We start from the raw sequence: 22,505 nt of genomic DNA, 5'->3' as shown, positions 1-22,505 counted from the left end.
ATTAGTGAGATACGAGTTCTGGGCAAAATCCAAGCCCACAGTGGCATGAGGACTCAAAGTGCGATTTCACTAACTTTTGGATGACTGACACATGGATCACCAGAACACAGTCAGAGATTTTTCTTCATAAAGGTCTCGGACAGCAGATTCATATTTTAGGTTTAAAAAATTCGTCCCGAACATCAACGAAAATGGCAGCAAAATCAAGAGTATCAGGGAAAGGATTCCTCACCAATTTCCCGTCTTCCTCTTTGAATTTTGGGAAGTATCTTTTGAGCTCACTTTCCAGTGATTTCCGTTGTTGAATTATTTCACTTTTGAGCGATAGGTCAAGTTGGTGGTCTCTTCAATCGCGTCAAGAACAGTTGAAAGATTCTTAAACATGACAACATTATCTGCACTCACTTTCCATGCCAGTTCTTGAGTATAACAAGAAAAAATGCACTCATATAATCCATGAGGTGAGATACATTTCTTTCTATGCCTTGGAGCTTAAGATTCAGCCTGTTTAGCTGCTCAAAAATGTCGGCCACGTATGCTAGACGTGACTCCCACAATGCGTGGTTAAAGAGACTTAATAGATCATCTTTCCCTTTCATTTTCAGAAAAAAGTTTAATTAATCTCGAAACTCAAAAACTCCGTTCACAACATTGCCATTGGAGAACCATCGCACTTTGGACTAAACGAGGAGGGATTCTTGCTCTGAATACAGGTCTTCAGAGCTTCTGCAATAGGCGTGAGTTCAAATCTCCTGTTTTCATAAAGCTGACATATTTTCCCATTGCCTCCAGGATCTTGCAAAGGGCATCAGGGAAGGTTTTTGACGCCAGTGCAAAACGATGGATTATACAGTGAACCACTTTCTCATTCGAAGCTACTTCCTTGTCATGCCTGTGTAGCCCCGATTTTGATCCCAGCATCGCCGGAGCCCCATCAATACAGACTCCACAACAATCTTCCCAGGCTATTACGTTAGTTGTGAAGAAACAAGTCAACATTTCCATCACATCAAAAGATTTTGTGGTAGTTTCAAGCTGTGCACAGAACAGATATTCATCTTTGATATAATGCATGAATACATGCCTAACAAACGCGAGTAGCGGTGCACAAGAACTCACATCTATTGACACATCCAACTGTTCTATGAACATACCAGTTGGAGACAGTTTAATCTGTATCACTTATTCCATGGTATCAGCTGACATTTAATCAATTCTCCGTTTCACTCTGTCGTTTGACACAGAAGTCTGTTGAATCTTATATACAATTGACTTTCCAAGAACCCACTTGACTATCTTTACAGCACACGGCTTAATTAAAATTTTAACAATCGTGTGGGCCGATTTCTTCCTTGCTATTTCAAGGGAAACCTCATATGATGCCTCTTCTATACTTAAGTTGTGTTGTTGGAAAGCACCACTCCCATCCAGTCTCTTTTTCCCAAACTCTGTTCTTGGTGCGTGAAGAAACTGGGGTCTTTCTTCGTATACTGAAGGTGGATTGTCGTCAGATGTTGCTTCATCTTACCAGACTCACAGAATCATTCCCCAGCACTTTATAACACAGCACACACTGCGAATTCTCGACGCCATCAGCTAGTATTAATGTAAATTCGTAGTTAATGTATACAAACGGACGAATTATAACGTTTAAAATTATGTGGCCACTTGCACCAGAGTGAATTAATTTACTACATTTATTTATAATCAATGTTGAAAATTAATCACCGGAGTCAAAAAACTTTCGCCAAACTTGCATGATTTACTTTTAAATGCACCCAAGTGAATTACATTTTATGCAGTATGAAGTCACTGGTTTTCAGTATTTGATTTTTTTTACAAACAATACATTAGTAATTTGTTCGTTATCTTTTGTTTCTAATAAGTAGGATAAGTTTCATTAGAGAAACTTTCGAGGTTATAATGTAGATTACCATTAGCGCAACTGATGCAAAATTCGTCTAGCATCGTAGTAATTACCGGTATTAAATTCTCCGAATTCTCCGCATGTGGTAGCCGCATTCCATCATTGCCTTTACTTATGCAAAGATTATGTAAGATCAGGTTTACAGTGTAAGAAAACAATGTGAAATATCGTGAGAAACTGCTAAACGCGGCATTACACTTTGAATAATCATATTAATTACTGTATCATTTTCACAGTCACAAATTTTGACAGTAAATAGTAAGTGTTGATGAAAAAAAGACAGAAAAGTGTCAAACGCAGGAAAAGAAACATAGATACCACATATGAATACGTAATCATCGCAGAACATTGATAATTATAAGAAAGTAGCAAAAACCAAACACCATTTTAAATTTGTAGTTGACTCTGCCCTGCTTTAAATTTTCCCATTGTCATAAATTTAGAGTCAGAGTTCCTAACTCTGCACTGAAATTGGGTTTGGTGAAAGTCGTTTGATTTAACTTTATTGTAACATGGCCATTTCATTTTACCATTGATTTTGATTCAGATCGTTTGGTGAAAGTGAATAAGTTGTTTTTGTGAAATATTTTACCTCGGTGCTGTATTTTATTGGTGCAAGTGCCCAGTAATAATAAAAAGAAATCAATGAATACATTTTAAAATGAAATGAGATTACAATAACAACATGTGAGAGTAATATAAAAGGTAGAGGTGTGATAGAGAGACCACTAGTGAGCTCGGAAGACAATGTAGAGGAATACATAAACTATGAAACCACAATTAACTTTATCTCAGTATATCTATAAGTAGACAGATAGCTATAGAAACTATATATATATATATATATATATATATATATATATATATATATATATATATATATATATATATATATATATATATAAGTCAATTTCATAATACTAATGACAGTTAAATATCTTGCAAGTAACACTAGAACACTGTACAGAAGACAGTAGAGACTTCTCATAAACTTACATTTGCGGTTGCCAACTGGGGTTGTGAATGAGAGGGAGGTTACAACAGAGAGCGAGGGAGACACACTTGCACCCTCTACACAGTCCTTAGTCTGTTGGAAGAAACCCTTCTATAGAAGCGAATAGGACTTTATACAGTAAATGGTTTGCTCAACAACAAGTTCACTCCTGCATAATGCATACGAAATGTTGCCATTTCGCCATATATATTTTTTTCCTGATCACTCCTTGATCCAGCAGTGTCGAAATGTAACAAGAATACGTTGGAGCGAGAGGGAACAAGGCGATAAGCTTAAACAGGTGGCTCGCCATGGCCCACATAAAATCTTGCTGTGGCTCCTATGGCTCCCAGTTTGAGAACCAGTGTTCTAGAATCTATGGCATTTCCACAAAGGCTATAATATGGATACAAAACTACACATATTCATGGGTGCAAAGCTTGCCAAAATTGGCTGAAAAATTACACATGATTTGCAAAAATTTGTAAAGCCTGAGGTTCAACTCTTGCGTGTTCACCCAAAACTATGGAAGCAAAGCGTCCATACACTATTCAAGAACTTCATTATCCAAACCATCCTACCGTTCGAAGGCGTTTCCTCTCTTTCCAACAAAAACAAATGGTATGCAGAGAAAAAAAATCGCAATGTTTTACAATCACACGCTAACCTCCTCGCATGCCTTTAATTGGTATATATGGGATAAAAATGTTCAGATTACACGAAGTTCACATTACCTGGCTGAGAACAACCCTCGGGTAAACTGAGGTCACTGTATGTAATATGTATGTATTATATAGATTTAGGTAGGTAGGCAGAAAGATATAGATGTACCATGTACAGTCGCCAAACTTTCCACCTGGGTCACCTAGCTGCGAAAGATGAGTGACGGGTGCTGGCAACAGTGTATCTGTTTGTTCGTGTGTACATGCTCGACGAAAGTTCGGATCATCAACTCTCTTCGTCCGTAGTGAACGTGAACCTCCGTCAGAGTCAGTTGTTCATCCCATAGATGGCTGGGTACGGAGTTGGGTGGGGAGAAAAATGTTTCAAGAGTAAGGCGGCTCTCCCATCGGCTCAGCCAATTCCATGAAACTGGTCGCACGGAAAATTGCTGTGTGTCACCGGTCGCGCTGTCCAAGGCCAAATAAATATGACTATGTTAATTTTATAATAAGGTAACATATATAATCTTATAAATACATACTATTATATATAATACAATAATATATAGTATACTATACTATTTGGCCTTGGTCCGTGCAACATGTGGCAGGCAACAATTCCATGCGATCGATTCCCTGCAACTGGTCGAGCCGGTGGGAGAGTTGCTTACGGGGGAAGCTTGGCATAGTGAAGCCCAGGGCAGGCGCCGAACGTTATTCATACCGCCAGTGATAATAATTGCCGAACTAGTTTTTGAGAGCAATTAGCTTTCTACCAAATATTTGCATTCTTAAAAATAAACATTTTATTTTCTGTGTTCTTTTACATTGTTACCATAGCATGTTAATGCACTATATACTGGAATCGCTCCAAGCCTTTCTCTCTCTCTCTCTCTCTCTCTCTCTCCTTATGTCAGTAATTCCATTTGATAGGGTTATCACTTGATACCATTATCATTATAGGATGAAGAGGAATGCATTTTCCTAACATCTACATCCAATTACAAGTAAGATTACCTGCCATATTCACATCATGAATGACACTGACCAATAAACATTAGGATGATGTTCAGACACTGTTAACTGTTGCTTATTTCTTCGTTGGTAGGACTTCAGGTAGATGTTTTTATGTGCTCTGTGGTGCACCACGATGAGGTAGGAGGTTAAAATACTGTCACCTTAACAGGCAAAGAGTTTGCGCATACTGTTGTCGAATGTGGCTATTATATCAACTATGATAATGACTTACCGTATCATATTTCATATGACTATGGTCATTAGAGCACACCTTCATAATCCATTCATCTAACGAATGACTGAACTACACATTACAAGGAAAACTGATTGTGAGCGGTGCAACTTATGTGTGAGATCACACATTTACAGGACCATCGATTATTCACCAAACAACATTATCTCACATTATAGCAAGATGAAGGCACTATCTCTCCATCACAGTATGCAAAAGTTTCCGTTCATTTTAAGCACAATTTCTATTGATTCATGAACTGTTGGGACATTTGTATCACCATTGCCCCTTATATTACTTATGTGATTGGTAAATACAACATAACGAACATGAAATTATCATTACAGGCTGGAACACTTTATTTATTTATTTTTTATTTTATTTTTTTTTTTTTTTATCTCACGAACCTAGGCGATTTAGCGCCCCTCACTGAGGCCCGGGGTGTGAGGATATGTGATGTTGGTTGCTGAGTGGCTGCTACTAAGACCTCGGTCATAAGATAAAGGCTTGGTGTTTAATAGGAAATAATCTCTCCTGCCGGGGGTGGCGGAAGCGTTAACTACCACGTCACCCACAGTACTGTTCCACATATATAATATATATCAACTCTTAAAACAATTGCCGTGTTTGCACTGCAAGCACAGTGATCCACGTAATGATTAAGTGATGAGATGCTTAGGTTTTCTATTGTTGACGAGAGGACTTATGACCAGCTGACTCGAGGCATTATTCTGCTTCAACGAACGAGTTTCAGCCTCCGACATCCACAGTTCCTATCTCTCCTATTTAGTTTATATTAATATCCGCCACGTGAGTAATCCTGTAACGATAAATGACCCAACTTATCCAATCATGTCTCGGATCAAGAACGAAATTTCAATAGGCTTATTCGAGACCGGCCCAGGACTGGCGAAATGCAGAACGAACAGTCAATCTTTCTACTGTAAGGGCCGGTCACACGACGGTTCTTCCCCACTGTACTCAGTAGACAATTTATATCATGTAATAATGAAAAAGAATACGTTTATAAATATGTTATACATGAAGAGATGTGGTCTTTTAGATTATTTTACTTATTGTTTTCAATTCTTGCATTATCCAGTACTTTCAAGAAGTTGCATTGAAATTCTGTTGGCTAAATTTTATCGACTGAATATTGGAATGAACTCTGACTGAGGTTCATCACAGAAGACGAGAGTTGATGATTCGAACTTTCGTCGAGCATGTACACACGAACACACAGATACACTGTTGCCAGCACCCGTTACCCACCTCTTGTGGCTAGGTGGCCCAAGTGGAAAGTTTGGCGACTGTATATACACATATTTGCAAATTATATATATATATATATATATATATATATATATATATATATATATACTGTACACACATATATTTTTATATATGTATTTATGTATGTCTGTCTATCTATCTACCTATCTATCTGTCTGTCTATCTCTATTTATCTATCTATATAAATCTCTCTCTCTATATATATAAATATATCACCATCATCATCAGCCGTTTTGAGTATCCACTGCAGGACTGGCCTATCCCGACCGAAGTCGGGACGATACAGCCAATGTATCACTAACAAGTGGCTTAGGCTGTCTGGTAGAGATTGTATGTAGGGTGAGAGGTGCTTGTAAGTGTAACTGTAGTGTTAAAGTGGCTTTGGATGTGTCTGTAGTCTGTGAACCAAGTGTAATCGGCCCGCGCAAGCCGACTGGGTGCAAGCATACTTTATAGTAAGCGACACTGGTTCAACCTCAGCACCCCTTGTGTCCGCCAATGCAGTACATGGCCGGGTGAACACTCCCAAAGTTTATTACCGTGGCGGGGCGCGAACCCTGGTCCACCGGTGTACGAAACGCACATTCTACCACTGTACCACAGAGGTTCTCTCTCTCTCTCTCTCTCTCTCTCTCTCTCTCTCTCTCTCTCTCTACTGAACTCGTTAGTGGTAGGTGAGGGCACTCACCATCCACTCACTCGATGTAGTGTTGCTCTCGGGTGTCTGCCCTTTCCTCTCCTCCATCCTACTTTCTGTCCACCCTCTTCTGTCTTTCTTCCCTTCATTCTTTCGTCATCCTTCTGCCTTTGGGTGACATTACACTCCCTCTTCTGTCTTTCTTTCCTTCATTCTTTCCTCTTCCTTCTCCCTGTGGGTGACTCTACACTGAGTGACACGCCAATTGGTTTCCTATACACCAGGAAACCATTTACTATGCTGGGTGGTAACCATATAACCAAATTTTGGCACCTAGTGGTTTAGTGGGTAAGTATGGCTCTCCAATCGGATTGGGCAGGTGAAGGTTTATATCCAAGGGATGGTTGGGGTTTATTTGCTCACGTAATGCCACTCATGGATGAGTGAGGCTGGTCACTCTCATCTTAAATGTCAGGACCAACTTGCCTAGCCCCGGGCTCCTTCGTTCCTCATGGGGCAGCGTAGGATTAGATGATGGATGGATGGATTGTTATATATACTCGTGTATATATATATATATATATATATATATATATATATATATATATATATATATATATATATATATATATATATATATATATATATATATAACAGGGTCGTCGTTATTACTAAAGGGGGAATATTAAGTCATGAGTATTTTGTTTGCTGAAGTGTATATTGTGATTTTTGGTGTAAACTCTTGAGACACCAGATTTTAGCCGAACTGGATTATATTTACTGGTGCCGCATCTAACCCAAAGTTTGAGCCTAATAAGCAATATTATTGTTGTGATAATAGTCTTTTTTGTTATTTGAAAAAAAGTGTTTGCTCTAGACCTACTTCATTGAAGGCTTTAATCTACAGTAGTAATACCTCTATTTTTTTTTAAATCTTTTTTTAGGGGTTTACCTTTTGCGTTATTAAGCACATAATTACTGAAATTGTCAACTCCAGTGATAAAAAACACAAGCAAAACCAAGATTTTGCTTCTTGGCCAACCAAGTGAAAGATTACTTGGAAGTAAGTTACCTCCTTATGGAGATGTATTAGTGCGACTATTCTACCTGATTGGAACAGAGACACGAACACTGAGGGATCCAGCATGTGTTCTATCTGAGGAACAAGGGGCATTCTGAGAGAGAGCTCGGATTCCTGCATCTGAGCCACGGAATCGTATCCCCAAAATCGAACGTTTCTATAAAGAGTTGAGAAAGTTAGAGAAGAGTAAAAGCCGGAATACAGGAAAAGAAGAGAAGAAGAGGAAAAACTTCGAAGAAAAGTTGAAAGATTTCTTTGACGCTGCACACACGAATGCCTTCGACCTCATCCAAAATTGGGATGATAAGGAGTTTCTTGTGGCTCAGAGGGAGAGAGGGAGGCGAGGCTCTATGGTGGGTATTGATGTCAAACTCCACCGGAAAGAACGAAGAGAGAGAGAGAGAGAGAGAGAGAGAGAGAGAGAGAGAGAGAGAGAGAGAGAGAACAGATTGAACAGGAGAGGAGAGAGCGTGAGGAATGTCACTGAGCATTAAGAGAGGCAATAGTGGAGCTGGAGGAAAGCCCAACTAGTGATGAAGACGAAACAGGTGACGATTATACAGGCAGAGCAGGTCCTTCCTTTTCGGGTGCAGCTCCTCCTCTGAAGCGCCAACGAGCACGAAAAGCAGTTGTCACTTCCCTACAAAGAGGGGGACCTAGGTAACCCAATGGCATATCACCATTGCGTCATAATAGTATAATTCTGAACATAATGCAGCACCAATTAAAATTATCTAATATGCATAAAGATTTGCATACACCATTTTCTAATCAATTGGAAAGAAGTCCTGCAGCAGCTGAAGTGATTTTTTTCATGTTGAAAATTAAGGATCACCCTAAATATATATATATATATACTTGTATATAGATAGATAGATAGATAGGTATACAAGATCATATATACTGTATATCAATATCCATATTTACTATCTACTGTATATCTATGTCTACATATCTATCGATTTATCTTTCTATGTCTACATATCTATCGATCTATCTGTCAATCTATCAGTCAATCTGTCTATCAATCTATATGCGTGTATGTATATCACACAAAGATTCAGTTAACAGAGAAAACTATAGAAGATTATAAACCACTGTGCGGTTTTTGTGATTACGAAAACGCTACGAAAACGCCATTGACTCACTGGAGAACATAGCAGTTATAAATTCATTGCGAGAAAAAGAAGTAAATGAGAACATTGTAAAACTGCTCGGAAACATAATAACAGAGGGAACTGCTAGAGTAAAATTATATAAGGATTCGGAAAATATTAAGGTTGAGAAGGGCTAGCGTCTGGGAGATACAATTTCACAAAATTATTTACAGCTTACCCAAAAAGTATAATCGGAAAGCTAGACTGGGAGAACAAAGGAATAAACATAGATGGAGAAAACATAACTAATTGGTTTAAGATGTGCAGTTAACATTGTCGTAATTTAGAAATGAAGTGGTTAAATATAGTTTTCTGCAATTACTTCACCATTTGTGGTTATCCTTTGGTTAAATAAAACTGTATGAAGGAATAGCAGTCTAGTTATATTCATATTAGTTATTCGCTCAGCAGCTTCGTGAATTACTCTGTCCATCTAAATGAAATCAGTGTTCAGTCTACCCATATATTAATTGTATTTTTTTATTGTTATTATTATTTTCATGTTGCAAGACGTTATGAAAATTTCCAAGAAGCTAGTAAAATTATTTTCTTACCCTTCACATTTTATAAGGAAATATGTATCAGTAATAATTTCACAGGGACACATGTCAAGAGTAAAAGCAGTGGAAATGAGTTATTTAAGAGGAGCCAGTGGACTTGGAATCACATGGAGAGACAGACTGACAAATAAGGATATAAAGGAGCGTTGTGGTGTGGATGTGGATGTGATAGGAAGCATTAGGAGGAACACACTGAGGTAGTTTGGCCACGTGGAGAGGATGGAGGGTGAGAGACTGACGAAGAGAGTGTATATATATATATATATATATATATATATATATATATATATATATATATATATATATATATATATATATTATGTGAAGAAGAAGGAACGAAAGGCAATGAGCCTGCAATACTGTTCCCTTCAAGAGAAAAACAAAATACAAGAGAGAGCCAAATTCAAGATCCATTCATTTTGAGATGCCTGGACACACTGCGTTTGAAAGACTGGAGATCATAGGAAGCAGGAAATACAGACAGAGGGAGACAGTTCCAGAGTTGACCTGTTGCATAAATGAAGGACTGGGAGTAACGGTTGACTCTTGCATTAGAGACTTGGACAGAATAGGGGTGAGAGTTTGCTGCTAGACGGGTGCTACGCGCCCGTCGTAGAAGTGGAGGAATGCATGCAGACAGTTCAGAGGAGCAGTGACCATTGAAGTAGCGATAGAAAAGAGATAGAGATGCAACACTGTGGCGAAGAGACAGAGGTTGAAGGGAGTCAGTAAGAGGGGGAGATTTAATGAGACGAAAAGCCTTTGACTCCACCCTATTGAGAAGAGCTGTATGTGGGGAGCCCCCCCATACATGAGAGTTGTACTCCACACAGGGGCGGATAAAACCCCTGTATAGAGTCAACAATTGTGCAGGGGTAAAGAAGGAACGGAGTCGGCTTAGCACACCCAATCTTTTGGAAGCAGATTTTATAAGAGATGTAATATGATCTTTCCAAGACAAGTCCCAAGCAAATGAAACCCCAAGCATGTTCAACGATGATGCAGGATTAAGTTGAGTATTATTAAACATAAGTGGGTATACCTGTGGAAGATTCTGTCGGATTGATAAGTGCAAAAACTGAGTCTTTGATACATTAAAAACAACCAGATTATTTTTACCCCAGTGAGAGATACGAGCCAAGTCAGACATTAGGTGTGCCATAGCCTCATCCCTTGCCTGTTGAAATAACTGCTGAGATGGACTTAATGGGAATCGAATGGAAAGGTGAAGAGTGGAGTCATCAGCGTATATATATATATATATATATATATATATATATATATATATATATATATATATATATATATACCGGGTGTAACGCGACGTATGACAAAAACTTACACCAATGATCTATCATGTAATTTTGAGTATATTTTGTTCTATAAACATATGCCTCTGCGACCCCAGTGTCATGAATCAATTCGCGACATTTCCTTTTTGTGAGAAGCCACGAACTATTAGTGGAAAACTCACTGTGTATCGCTCAGTTAACCGTTTCTCTCTCCATTCCGGGGTATACTTTTCAAATAATTCGTCACCGTTTTCAAAAAGTGACCGATTTAATGCACGTCACTAAGTGCGCTACTGAGCGATACAATTATTTCTTTATCGTTTGCCTCTGCTTCATTCAACCGTTAGCCACGCCTTCTTCCGGTGGCCTGTGCGTACTGCTTATGCATTATTTGAATTCAGTTTAGTGTTTGCTGTGACGGAGACAGGACCTGTGCAGCAGTGCGAGAGGTCAGCTAGTACCCAAACTCCACTTACAGTTTCTCCAAGCTCCCACCTTTAGTTCTCCAGCTTTGGGTGATACACCGCATTCATTGACTAGTATTTCCTTTGTGTATTTTGTAGTCTTAAGAGTTTAGTTAAGGTGTTTTCCTAGGCGTAAGTATTTAGCTTCTGTGTGAGTGAGCGAGTGCGTCTCATTTAATTTGATTTGAAATGTAATGTTAAATTTGTTTTTGTAATTAATAAATTTAACAGTTCTATTTCTTGAGCTTAATGTAGAGTAAAAATCTTGTTTCATTTCTCCATAATTAAGCTTATTTTCCATATAGCTCCTAGCTTGCATAAACGTTTGCTTTCATAACTGGTACTTAGACCAGTCTTGTTGTATTAACTTAAAATCCGTTGTGCCAGGAGTTAATGCATCAGCAAGAACCTGATGTTATTATTATTAGTATTAGTTATTTATTGTCAGGGGTGATGTAACTTTCTCCAGAGGCTAACAGTACAGTAATTCAGCAATTGTGAGTAATTAGTCTCTGCTGTGTACTGTTGAGAAAGTTTATAAATTCTCGTTCTTAGAGAATCGTGCACAAGCCAGCGTAAAGTAATCGTTGCTTGATGTAGCAAGACAATCATTGTCTCTGCGCTTCAATATTATTGAATATAAATATCAATTTAAATAATATTTAACCATTTATATCAAAATTACCCTGATATTTATAAAAAACCCCGTGACAATTGGCGACCTCATTCCAGGATATTAACTCCTAGCTCTAAAGCTATTCACGAGATAGTGCTCACTCATTCATATGTAGGTATTTATCATTAAAGTTTATAGGCACAAGCTTACTGGTGTTTACCCTTAATTTAGCAAGTGAATTTTGCTTTATTAATCAATAGAATACTTAACTCGTTTATTTTTGGTAACGCCAGACGATTTTATTCGCTCCTGGGAAGTCGGCGTACCCATTGTGTTTATTATTGAGTCTTCCCAGTCATTTACATTTTTGATTTATTCTTTGCCAGTTAACTGGATAAGACTGGTCACCACTAGCTTGTGTCTGTACTCTTTACTTTTGTTTATTAGTATTCGTCGCTAAGCAGTCAGTGCTCAATTTCGGGTTGTTTAATAAATTAGCGCCATGGCTACCGCTGTATTTGTACAGGAAGCCAAAGATATGGGTCTCACAGACCCAGAGAAAATACAGAGTTACGTTCTCTCAAGGTTCAATTACGAGCAAGAACGTGAGAAAGATGCTCGTGAAGAGCGTAGGATTCAGCGCGAATACGAGCGAGAACAGCGTGAGGAACGTGAAAGAGAGCGTGCATATGAACAAGAGCAGCGTGAGAAAGAGCGCGAATACGAGCAGAAACAACGCGAGCTCGAGTTAGAAAAAGAGCGAGAACAGCGCGAATACGAGCGTGAACAACGAGACAAAGAACGAGAACATGAACTTGAAGTGCTGAAGCTCAAGCGAGATTCCTTGGCTTCAGACACGTCTGCTGCAGTTGATCCAAGCTCCACGAGCTTTCTCCCTGCACATGTCCTGGCGACCCCACGCATCAAGCTTCCTTCATACAAGGAAAGCGAGCGAATCGAGCCGTACATAGCTCGTTTTGAGGACATGGCAGACATGTATCAACTGGATGAGGCAGCTAAGCGGCTTCAGTTTCTTAGTTTATTTGAGGGCCCCGCCCTCGATATTCTCCACAGAATTCGTGGAGACAATCTCACATATGAGATGATGAAAGCTGCACTCATTAAGGCGTATGGTCTCACAGTAGACGACGCCAAAGTTCAGTTCATGCGAGCTCGTCTCCAAGACAAGGAGACAGCTGTTCAGTTCCTTGATCGTCTCACAGCTTACTTAAATGAGTGGATGGAGAAAGATGAAACTCCTTCCACGCGCGAGGGGATAATTGACCTTATGCTGCGTACACAGCTAGAGAGGTCGTGGCCTGCTGAGCTCATAGCACAGCTTAAGATCTGCCAGGTGAAAGATGCCAGCCAAATGGCAGAGAAGGCTGACGCATTCTTTACTGCATACGGGTATCAAGCTCATAAGCAAAACACCTGGAGCAGAAAAGATACTGCCAAGTCTGGGAAGCCGTCTCAGACTGAATCCCAGCACCAAGGCCGTTCTCAGAATAATGGCCAAGGTCCAAAACCGCAGTGGAAGGACCAGGGGCAAAACACTCAGAAACCTGAGTGGAAGCGGTACAACAAGCACCCCAACCAGCAGCAGTTTCCCAAGCATCAGCAGCAATACAAGGACAAGCCACGTAACCCTCAGTCAGGTCAATTAGTGTATCGGAGGCAGGAGGCAAATGCAGCCTTCATTCCTCAGCAGCAGCACGGTGGTCACGTCCCTACCAGTGTGGGTACTTCCCCACAGTTCACTAGTCCCACAGTGACAGTGAACCCCCCTCCACAGATGGCCAATGTTCCATCTTCTCAAGTATATAACCCTCAAGGCACAATGTTTGCCACATCAATTCAGCAGCCTCATGAGTGGCTAGCTGCTTCCTCCAAAGGCCCTCCCACAGGTGACAGTACCTTCCTGGTACAGCCAGGGTTTGTGGGAGGCATTCCTGTGAAGGTCCTGAGAGACAATGGTTCCTCAGGTTGCTCTGTTAAGCAGAGTTTAGTTCGGCCTGAGCAGTATACAGGTCGACAGATCCATGCAAAGCTTATTGATGGATCAGTGAGATTGTTCCCTGAGGCTTGTATCCAGGTGGCATCTCCATTTTATACTGGTATGACACTTGCAGTTGTCATGCCAGAGCCTCTATTTGACTTGATAGTAGGCAATATTCAAGGAGCCAAGGATAGTTGCTCCGATGACGCTACTCAGACTTCGGCTGCTGCGGTAACACGAGCCATGACTGAAGCTCCAGACTGTGTCACCCCAGTGATCATTGAATCGCCGCAAGATCTGATGTGTAGTCAACTTGTTGTGCAAGAACAACAATCTGACCCGACACTTGCTGCCGTGCGGAACAAACAAAAGGGTCGAGTGATAAAGTATTCACGGGGAGGTCGAGCCAAGTTCCTTCGTAAACAAGGACGGCTCTACCGTGAGTCACGAACACCCGAGGGCGAGGTTCGACTGCAGTTTGTCGTTCCCGCCAAGTACCGCCTAGCAGTGTTACAATGGGGTCATTGTTCAGTCTCAGGAGGTCACATGGGCAAAAGGAAGACCCAGGGCCGTATCGATGCTGACTTTTTCTGGCCAGGGATGGGACGGGACATAGATAGTTTTGTCCGTTCTTGCAGTGTGTGCCAAAGTATCACCACTAATCAGGGACATGCCCTTCCTGTGCCATTTGTAACTACACCTGTAATCTCTGAGTCAGTTGAGAGACAGGGTAGTGGTGAAGTGGGTGCAGACCTGACGTCTCGCCCATTGGCCCCACAGGACACATTATGTCCAGGGCCTGTACATACATATTATGTACCGTAAGTTAAGGGGGAAGTTGAGAGGCGACTTGAGGCTATGGAAGACCCAAGTTTGCATAAGGATTCTCAGCTTCCCGGTACTAATAGAAGTACTGTAGGTTAAGGGGGAAGTTCGAGAGAGAACTCCGCAGTGGCGACTTGAGGCTATGGAAGACCCAAGTTTGCATAAGGATTCTCAGCTTCCCGGTACTAATAGAAGTACTGTAGGTTAGAACTCCGCAGTGGCGACTTGAGGCTATGGAAGACCCAAGTTTGCATAAGGATTCTCAGCTTCCCGGTACTAATAGAAGTACTGTAGGTTAAGGGGGAAGTTCGAGAGAGAACTCCGCAGTGGCGACTTGAGGCTATGGAAGACCCAAGTTTGCATAAGGATTCTCAGCTTCCCGGTACTAATAGAAGTACTGTAGGTTAAGGGGGAAGTTCGAGAGAGAACTCCGCAGAGGCGACTTGAGGCTATGGAAGACCCAAGTTTGCACAAGGATTCTCAGCTTTCCGGTACTAATATAAGTATTGTATTGTAGGTTAAGGGGGAAGTGAGAACTCCGCAGAGGCGACTTGAGGCAATGGAAGACCCAAGTTTGCACAAGGATTCTCAGCTTCCCGATATTAATATAAGTACTGTAGGTTAAGGCACAGGTTGAGGACCCGTGTGCGGTTCGAGGCTATGGAAGACCCGAGTTTGCACAGGGATTCTCAACTTGCCGACCATAATCGTGTGCTATAATTAATGGCGACCTCAGTGTACTTTTCATAGCATGTACTGACTGCTAGCCAGAGAGAGTAATTGTAACATAATAAGAATTTTGTCTCATTGACACTTTTGATGCTCCACCTTAATTGGTTTTGCAGGTTCAGCAATGGGTGTAGCAGTTTTGCTGTGCGGCCAGCTGATCGTCTGCCGCACTCTGCCGCCACTTATCCTCTGCATTCGAAGTCGCCATCTAATTTACTGTGTCATTTTAAACGTAGGTACAGTTACACTACAACTGTCACACACCACCGTGTATTACATACACCACGCTACACAACAATTAGTTGTCAGTGTAAATGTAGCGAATTTTCGCTCAGTTTGACCTGAGTACAGGATTTTCACCGTCGTCACGGAGTTTTCCCTCAAGCTTGCTTCTATTAACGTAAATACGAGGTTTTTTCGCTCACTGACGACTGCGACTTTCTCCTGTAGCAGGATAGCACACACACCACAGTGTGAATCTTGTGTGACTGAGTTAGGATTTATATGTATGTATATTGAAATCTTTCTTCTGAAGGAAGAAAGATTTAATTTTCATGGGCGTAATGTCATGAATCAATTCGCGACATTTCCTTTTTGTGAGAAGCCACGAACTATTAGTGGAAAACTCACTGTGTATCGCTCAGTTAACCGTTTCTCTCTCCATTCCGGGGTATACTTTTCAAATAATTCGTCACCGTTTTCAAAAGTGACCGATTTAATGCACGTCACTAAGTGCGCTACTGAGCGATACAATTATTTCTTTATCGTTTGCCTCTGCTTCATTCAACCGTTAGCCACGCCTTCTTCCGGTGGCCTGTGCGTACTGCTTATGCATTATTTGAATTCAGTTTAGTGTTTGCTGTGACGGAGACAGGACCTGTGCAGCAGTGCGAGAGGTCAGCTAGTACCCAAACTCCACTTACAGTTTCTCCAAGCTCCCACCTTTAGTTCTCCAGCTTTGGGTGATACACCGCATTCATTGACTAGTATTTCCTTTGTGTATTTTGTAGTCTTAAGAGTTTAGTTAAGGTGTTTTTCCTAGGCGTAAGTATTTAGCTTCTGTGTGAGTGAGCGAGTGCGTCTCATTTAATTTGATTTGAAATGTAATGTTAAATTTGTTTTTGTAATTAATAAATTTAACAGTTCTATTTCTTGAGCTTAATGTAGAGTAAAATCTTGTTTCATTTCTCCATAATTAAGCTTATTTTCCATATAGCTCCTAGCTTGCATAAACGTTTGCTTTCATAACTGGTACTTAGACCAGTCTTGTTGTATTAACTTAAAATCCGTTGTGCCAGGAGTTAATGCATCAGCAAGAACCTGATGTTATTATTATTAGTATTAGTTATTTATTGTCAGGGGTGATGTAACTTTCTCCAGAGGCTAACAGTACAGTAATTCAGCAATTGTGAGTAATTAGTCTCTGCTGTGTACTGTTGAGAAAGTTTATAAATTCTCGTTCTTAGAGAATCGTGCACAAGCCAGCGTAAAGTAATCGTTGCTTGATGTAGCAAGACAATCATTGTCTCTGCGCTTCAATATTATTGAATATAAATATCAATTTAAATAATATTTAACCATTTATATCAAAATTACAGAGATAATATAAAAACCCCGTGACACCCAGTTCAGTACCCAACATTCGGCTGTTTTGTGTAAAAGCTTTGTCTCTTGCATGTGCCATTGGGTGAGAGCTTCGCAGGGCGACGGGAGACGAGTATTATTAACTTACACTTCACTATACATGAAAATCCCATATCCTATCAGTACACACGAGTTTTAAGAAATAACTTTACGTAGTCTATTGATTCTTTAACATCAAGTCATGCATTCATGTAATTCTTTTGCACAAATCGACTGTAATTAAGGATTAAATTCGAATATTATGACTTGCAAGGGAGTAGGGAGGGAGGGAGGACAGGCTGGTGTCTTGTTGCCAGTTATGTAATATTTGGTTTGTAGGATGTTGCTACCAGCATTATCATAACACCCACAGCTGATTCAGTGAAAAAGCGTTATTCTAAAGGGAGATTAGCCTCACTTTAAGTCAGGAAGAATATTATTTATCACAATTTTTCTGCTGCAAGTAAACGTGGCGCCCTTGGGTATCTCCACCTGTGTTCGTCTCTGCAGACTGGCATTACCATCGCAGAATCCGTAAAACAAAATACACGATATCTGCATATTCTTCATTGCTGTACGTACGTAGCATGCTGTTTCATGAACATGTGAAGCTGAACCCGGTGAACAACAGAATGCAAAGAACAGTAATTGAAGTGTACCCCACAAATGTTCCCGTTCAAATGACAGTGGGCGCAGGGTTGCCAAGTCCTTATCAATCTCGCTAGTTTAGTCCTGAAAACTTGCTAGAATGTCGCTAGATAATAAACACTGCAAAACAGCGCTAGAAAATACGATAAAATCTTTAGAATATCACCTAAAAATGGCAAAAGTATCCAGAATGTAGCTAGATATCATGTTGCCAGATGTTAGTGCTGCAAGTAGAAGAAAAAAAATAGGTCTAGCCGCATAGCGTTACATTGGCAATCCTGTATCACTGTTCTCGCGTCAAAATCATATGAAAATAATGGTGCCACGTTTACTTGCAGCAGAAAAATTGTAACAAATAATAATATTACTAATGATTTAAAGTGATGCTAGTCACTCAGTAAAGTAATGTTCTTTCACTAAATGAGCTGTGGGTGTTATGATAATGTTGGTAGCAACATCCTACAAACCAAAGATTACAAATTGGCAACAACACACCAGCCTGTCCTCCCTCCCTCCCTGCTCCCTTGCAAGCCATCAAATTTGAATTTAATCCTTAATTTCAGTCGATCTGTGCAAAAGAATTGCATGAATGCATGACTTGATGTTAAAGAATCAATAGACTACGTAAAGTTACTTCTTAAAACTCGTGTGTACTGATAGGATATGGGATTTTCATGTATAGTGAAGTGTAAGTTAATAATACTCGTCTCCCGTCGCCCTGCAGAAAGCTCTCACCCAATGGCACATGCAGAGACAAAGCTTTTACACAAAACAGCCGAATGCTGGGTACTGAACTGGGGTCGCAGAGAGCATATGTTTATAGAACAAAATATACTCAAAATTACATGATAGATCATTGGTGTAAGTTTTTGTCATACGTCGCGTTACACCCTGTATATATATATATATATATATATATATATATATATATATATATATATATATATATATATATATATTCCATGATTCTACTGGTTCAGAATTTCACAGATGTACTTATAAATCCTAGGCTCTGTAGCTGATCGTACGATCACTCCCATGCTCAAACGTCTCAAGACAAAGACACAGACCCAAGGCCGCTGTCTTAGTGCGTTATACTTTTTGTGTGTCACTTCTAGAACATGACACGGTCATGCTCGGAACCAAGATGGTGGGGCAAATATGTGTGGTGTGTTTGGTGAGTATGAAAAGATTAAATATGATAGGATATATAATACTGGGGATGGTGACGATGATGATGATGGTGATGATGATGATGATGGGCCTGTCTGAATATGAAAGAGTTGTCCGAAGAACAGGTCTGAATGTGACTGGGTAAGGTTAGAAATGAAACAAATGAATAAGTGTTGTTAGACTGAATATGAAACGGTGCGTGAGGGTGTCCATCACCCACTCACTTGATACTGAGGTACCTGCAACAAACTCAGCACGGAGTGACAAGCCCAAAAACTACCACGTTGCATCGGACCCTTATACCAATAATTGGACGCCTGGTGGTCTAGACTGTTACGGTCTTCTGCCAGGATATGACCCATTGCTGTATGCGCACAGGGATGGCTGGAGTTTTCTCACATAATGCCATTCAGGAGCCGGTGACAGGTCATCACCCTCGTCTTTTATGTGTCGACTAAGTAGGCTTACTCGAGCCCATAAGGTACTGAGGCAATACAAGATTAGAATTAAATGAATGGTTGAAAATCATGAGTAAATATACTTATAGTAGTAGCTGCAGCCCCAGATTCATCTGAAATATGAACCCTGCTGACTCCAGGCTTAGTTACTCTTTTGCAGTTCACCTTTCTGCTTTTAGAGATAAGGCAATAGTTGACAGTTGACGGACATTAGTATATCCGAGCAGCTCCACTGTCCGCTCATACCAGTGTCACCACATGAAGTCACTCCTCTCCAGGACAAAACTTGATTGTAAAAGAGTGTAACATAAATACTGTATGAAGGGGTTAAGGATTATGAATAAACCTGAATTAATAAAATAATTCATTATGATCTAGACTAGGCTTACCTGGACATGAAATCCGTGACTATGGTATGGTATGTCCCAGTGAAGCAAAATTATTAAAGCAAAAAAAAAAAATTGAATATAAGGATCATCCCTAATAAGCCGAACGGCAACGAGTGATGATGTATGCCCACGTAGAGACAGATGTGAAGTCCATGAACAGTACTGGAAGACATTGTAAGGGTGTGCAAGAGAGATGCTGGCTTGAGAGAAGGAATTGCCAGAAGGAACGAAATTTTGACCGGCAGGGGTGAGAGGTGACAGGGTAGAAACGAGGTTGAGTAGACGAGAGCAAATAGAATAAAGAGAAGACGAGCCAGTGGAAATGAAAATAGTACAGGTGGCGAGGAAAATCGAAATTAAGATATGGAAAGGGGAATGGAAACAATGAGAGAAAGAGGATAGGAGCTTTGAGGCGTTATGGTTGAAACCAAGAGAATGAACTCTGGAACTGGGCTTTTGACAGTATGAATGAACAAAGAAGTAATTGAATGTGTTTACACTGTAGAGAGGTAGTTAAAATATCTTTTACACTATACGGATAAATATGCTGATGGACATTTATACAGACGTGGATAAAAGTTCACTAGGTGAGGGACAGACGGGGAATAAACAAAGGAAAAGACATCCCTCCCCTTCCCCCCCCCCCAATAAGTATCCCTCTCACAGCTTCCCTTTACTCGTATATTTGCCCCATCCAAAGAGGCGGACAAATATAGTTAGTCCCTGATTCTTTTACTCCTTCCACCACTCGTACTCTGTAATGAGTTGCTGTAGTTACTTGAAGAATTTGCTGTAATTTATTGAAGAACGGGGTCTAGACCTTATAAGAGGACGGTTAGGAAGGTGGAATTATTCTCAGTGGTAGGCCTCCCGAAAAGTCAGGCTTCAGGCAGGTTGGGACTCCCATGGGGGGTGGGGGTGGGTCCCAGGTTTCAACCCAGAATTGTAAGGTATGGCCCTTATTTTTTTTTCCATTAAGGAACACATTTTTTTTTTTTTTTCACAATGGTGGAGTTTCACTCCCGCCAGGTTTTAGGCATGATGGGCCCTGCGAGGCAGCCTCCTCTAGGTGGGAGGGGAGGGAGGGAGGGTTCTGATGGTGTCGACGAAAACCGGCCAAAGTTTATAACCGAAATGCGTGAAATTTTGCATACTGATAAATGTTCATCCTGGCCAAGTTTTGAGAAGGGTGGTACCACCGAGGGTTACCCCTCACGGGGAGGGGGGGGAATCCCCGGAGGCCCTGGCAAATCCATTATGCACGGCCATGATTTTTAACCTAGGAACATGGCATTTTGCATATTTGTAGGTGCTTACCCGATCCACGTTTTAGGCAGGGCGGTCACCCCCTCCCTCACTAAAGAGGTAGACAATGACATTTTTTTAAAATCTTAGAATATGACATTTTACTCAATGGTTTATCTATACTGGGGCTACGTTTTATGGATGGTGAGACCCCCAAAGGCCACCTCCCACGAGGAAGGGTCCCCAGGGGTCAAGTCCAGTGCCTTTATGGGTTGTTGTTGTTTTCCACTTAAGAAGACGAAATTTCACTTACTGGTAGATATTTATACCTCGACCAAGTTTTAGACAGGATGGGACCTCCGATGGCCACCCCCTTCCGGGAGGGACTGCCATCAGGAAGGGTACAAAGCTACAGCTTTTACGTAGGGACATGAAATTATTCACAGTAGTAGACTTTACCTGGACTAGAGTTTACTACGGGTGGGATCCCCAGGGTTTTCCCCTTCCTGCTCCCAAGAAAATGTTTGTTTCTTTCTCCTTACAACAATGTCTTCAGTAATTATATTCCATAGGCCTATTTAAAATATCGAAATAGTGGCCAGGAAAGACGTTTATTTAAGGAGAGAAAGAGAGAGAGAGAGAGAGAGAGAGAGAGAGAGAGAGAGAGAGACGGAGGGTGTAGGGATCCATGAAATAAGGACGATTGCAGCAGCCCGGTTTGCCTGTATCAGGGAGTTCCTTTTCAGTTCAAAATTATGACTAAATTACAAACACATAGACAAGGATACCAAAGAAGAAGATTCTCTCTCGCCAGCTAAACCTTCCAGTCGGTTTTCAAAGGAAAAAGTAACAATCAAAGCAGGTGAATTGTTTGGGCAAGAACACCCAGCAGTCATACTATAGAACTGATCCTTTGAACAAGCAGTATGAAATTATGGGTTTGTCAGTTTTATAGGAAAGGATGAAAGAACCCTAATAGCCGGTACTGCCGCACTGAATTCTGGAAGAAAATAGTAACAATTCTGTTCCTGGTGCTTTTCTGTTCGGATGGAACCCTGTGCGTAATCCTTCCTAGCCATAAACCTAGCTATACTTTTTTTTTTTTTTTTTTAAACCTACCAATGAACTATGATCAAATATATCACTAGACAGCCTTTTCAGCTCACCAGCCTTTTTACGAGTTCTTTCCCGTCTTACCAATGATAGGGAAAAAAATTCTTTTCGAATATCCTTGTTGGAAGAAGACGGAGAGATAGAAAAGAGAGAAAGATGGAAGGAAGAGTGGAAATAAATGCAAGGGAGAAGGGAAGAAAAGGTAATGGGAAGCAGGGGAGACTGGGGGTGGGAAAGAAAGTGGATAGTGGGAAGAGGATGTGGTGGGGAGGAGGAAAAATGTGGAAGGAGAGAGAAAATAAATGGAAGGAGGGAGAGAAGTGAGGGTAACTGGAATTAGGGGAGATGGAAAAAAAAGAAAGGAAACAGAA

The sequence above is a fragment of the Coenobita brevimanus genome, chromosome 100, assembly GCF_032717465.1.
Source record: "Coenobita brevimanus isolate Jiangsu-jjx chromosome 100, ASM3271746v2, whole genome shotgun sequence".
NCBI lineage: Eukaryota > Metazoa > Arthropoda > Malacostraca > Decapoda > Coenobitidae > Coenobita > Coenobita brevimanus.
The sequence above is the reverse complement of the archived record's forward strand: the minus strand, read 5'-3'. Positions refer to the sequence as shown.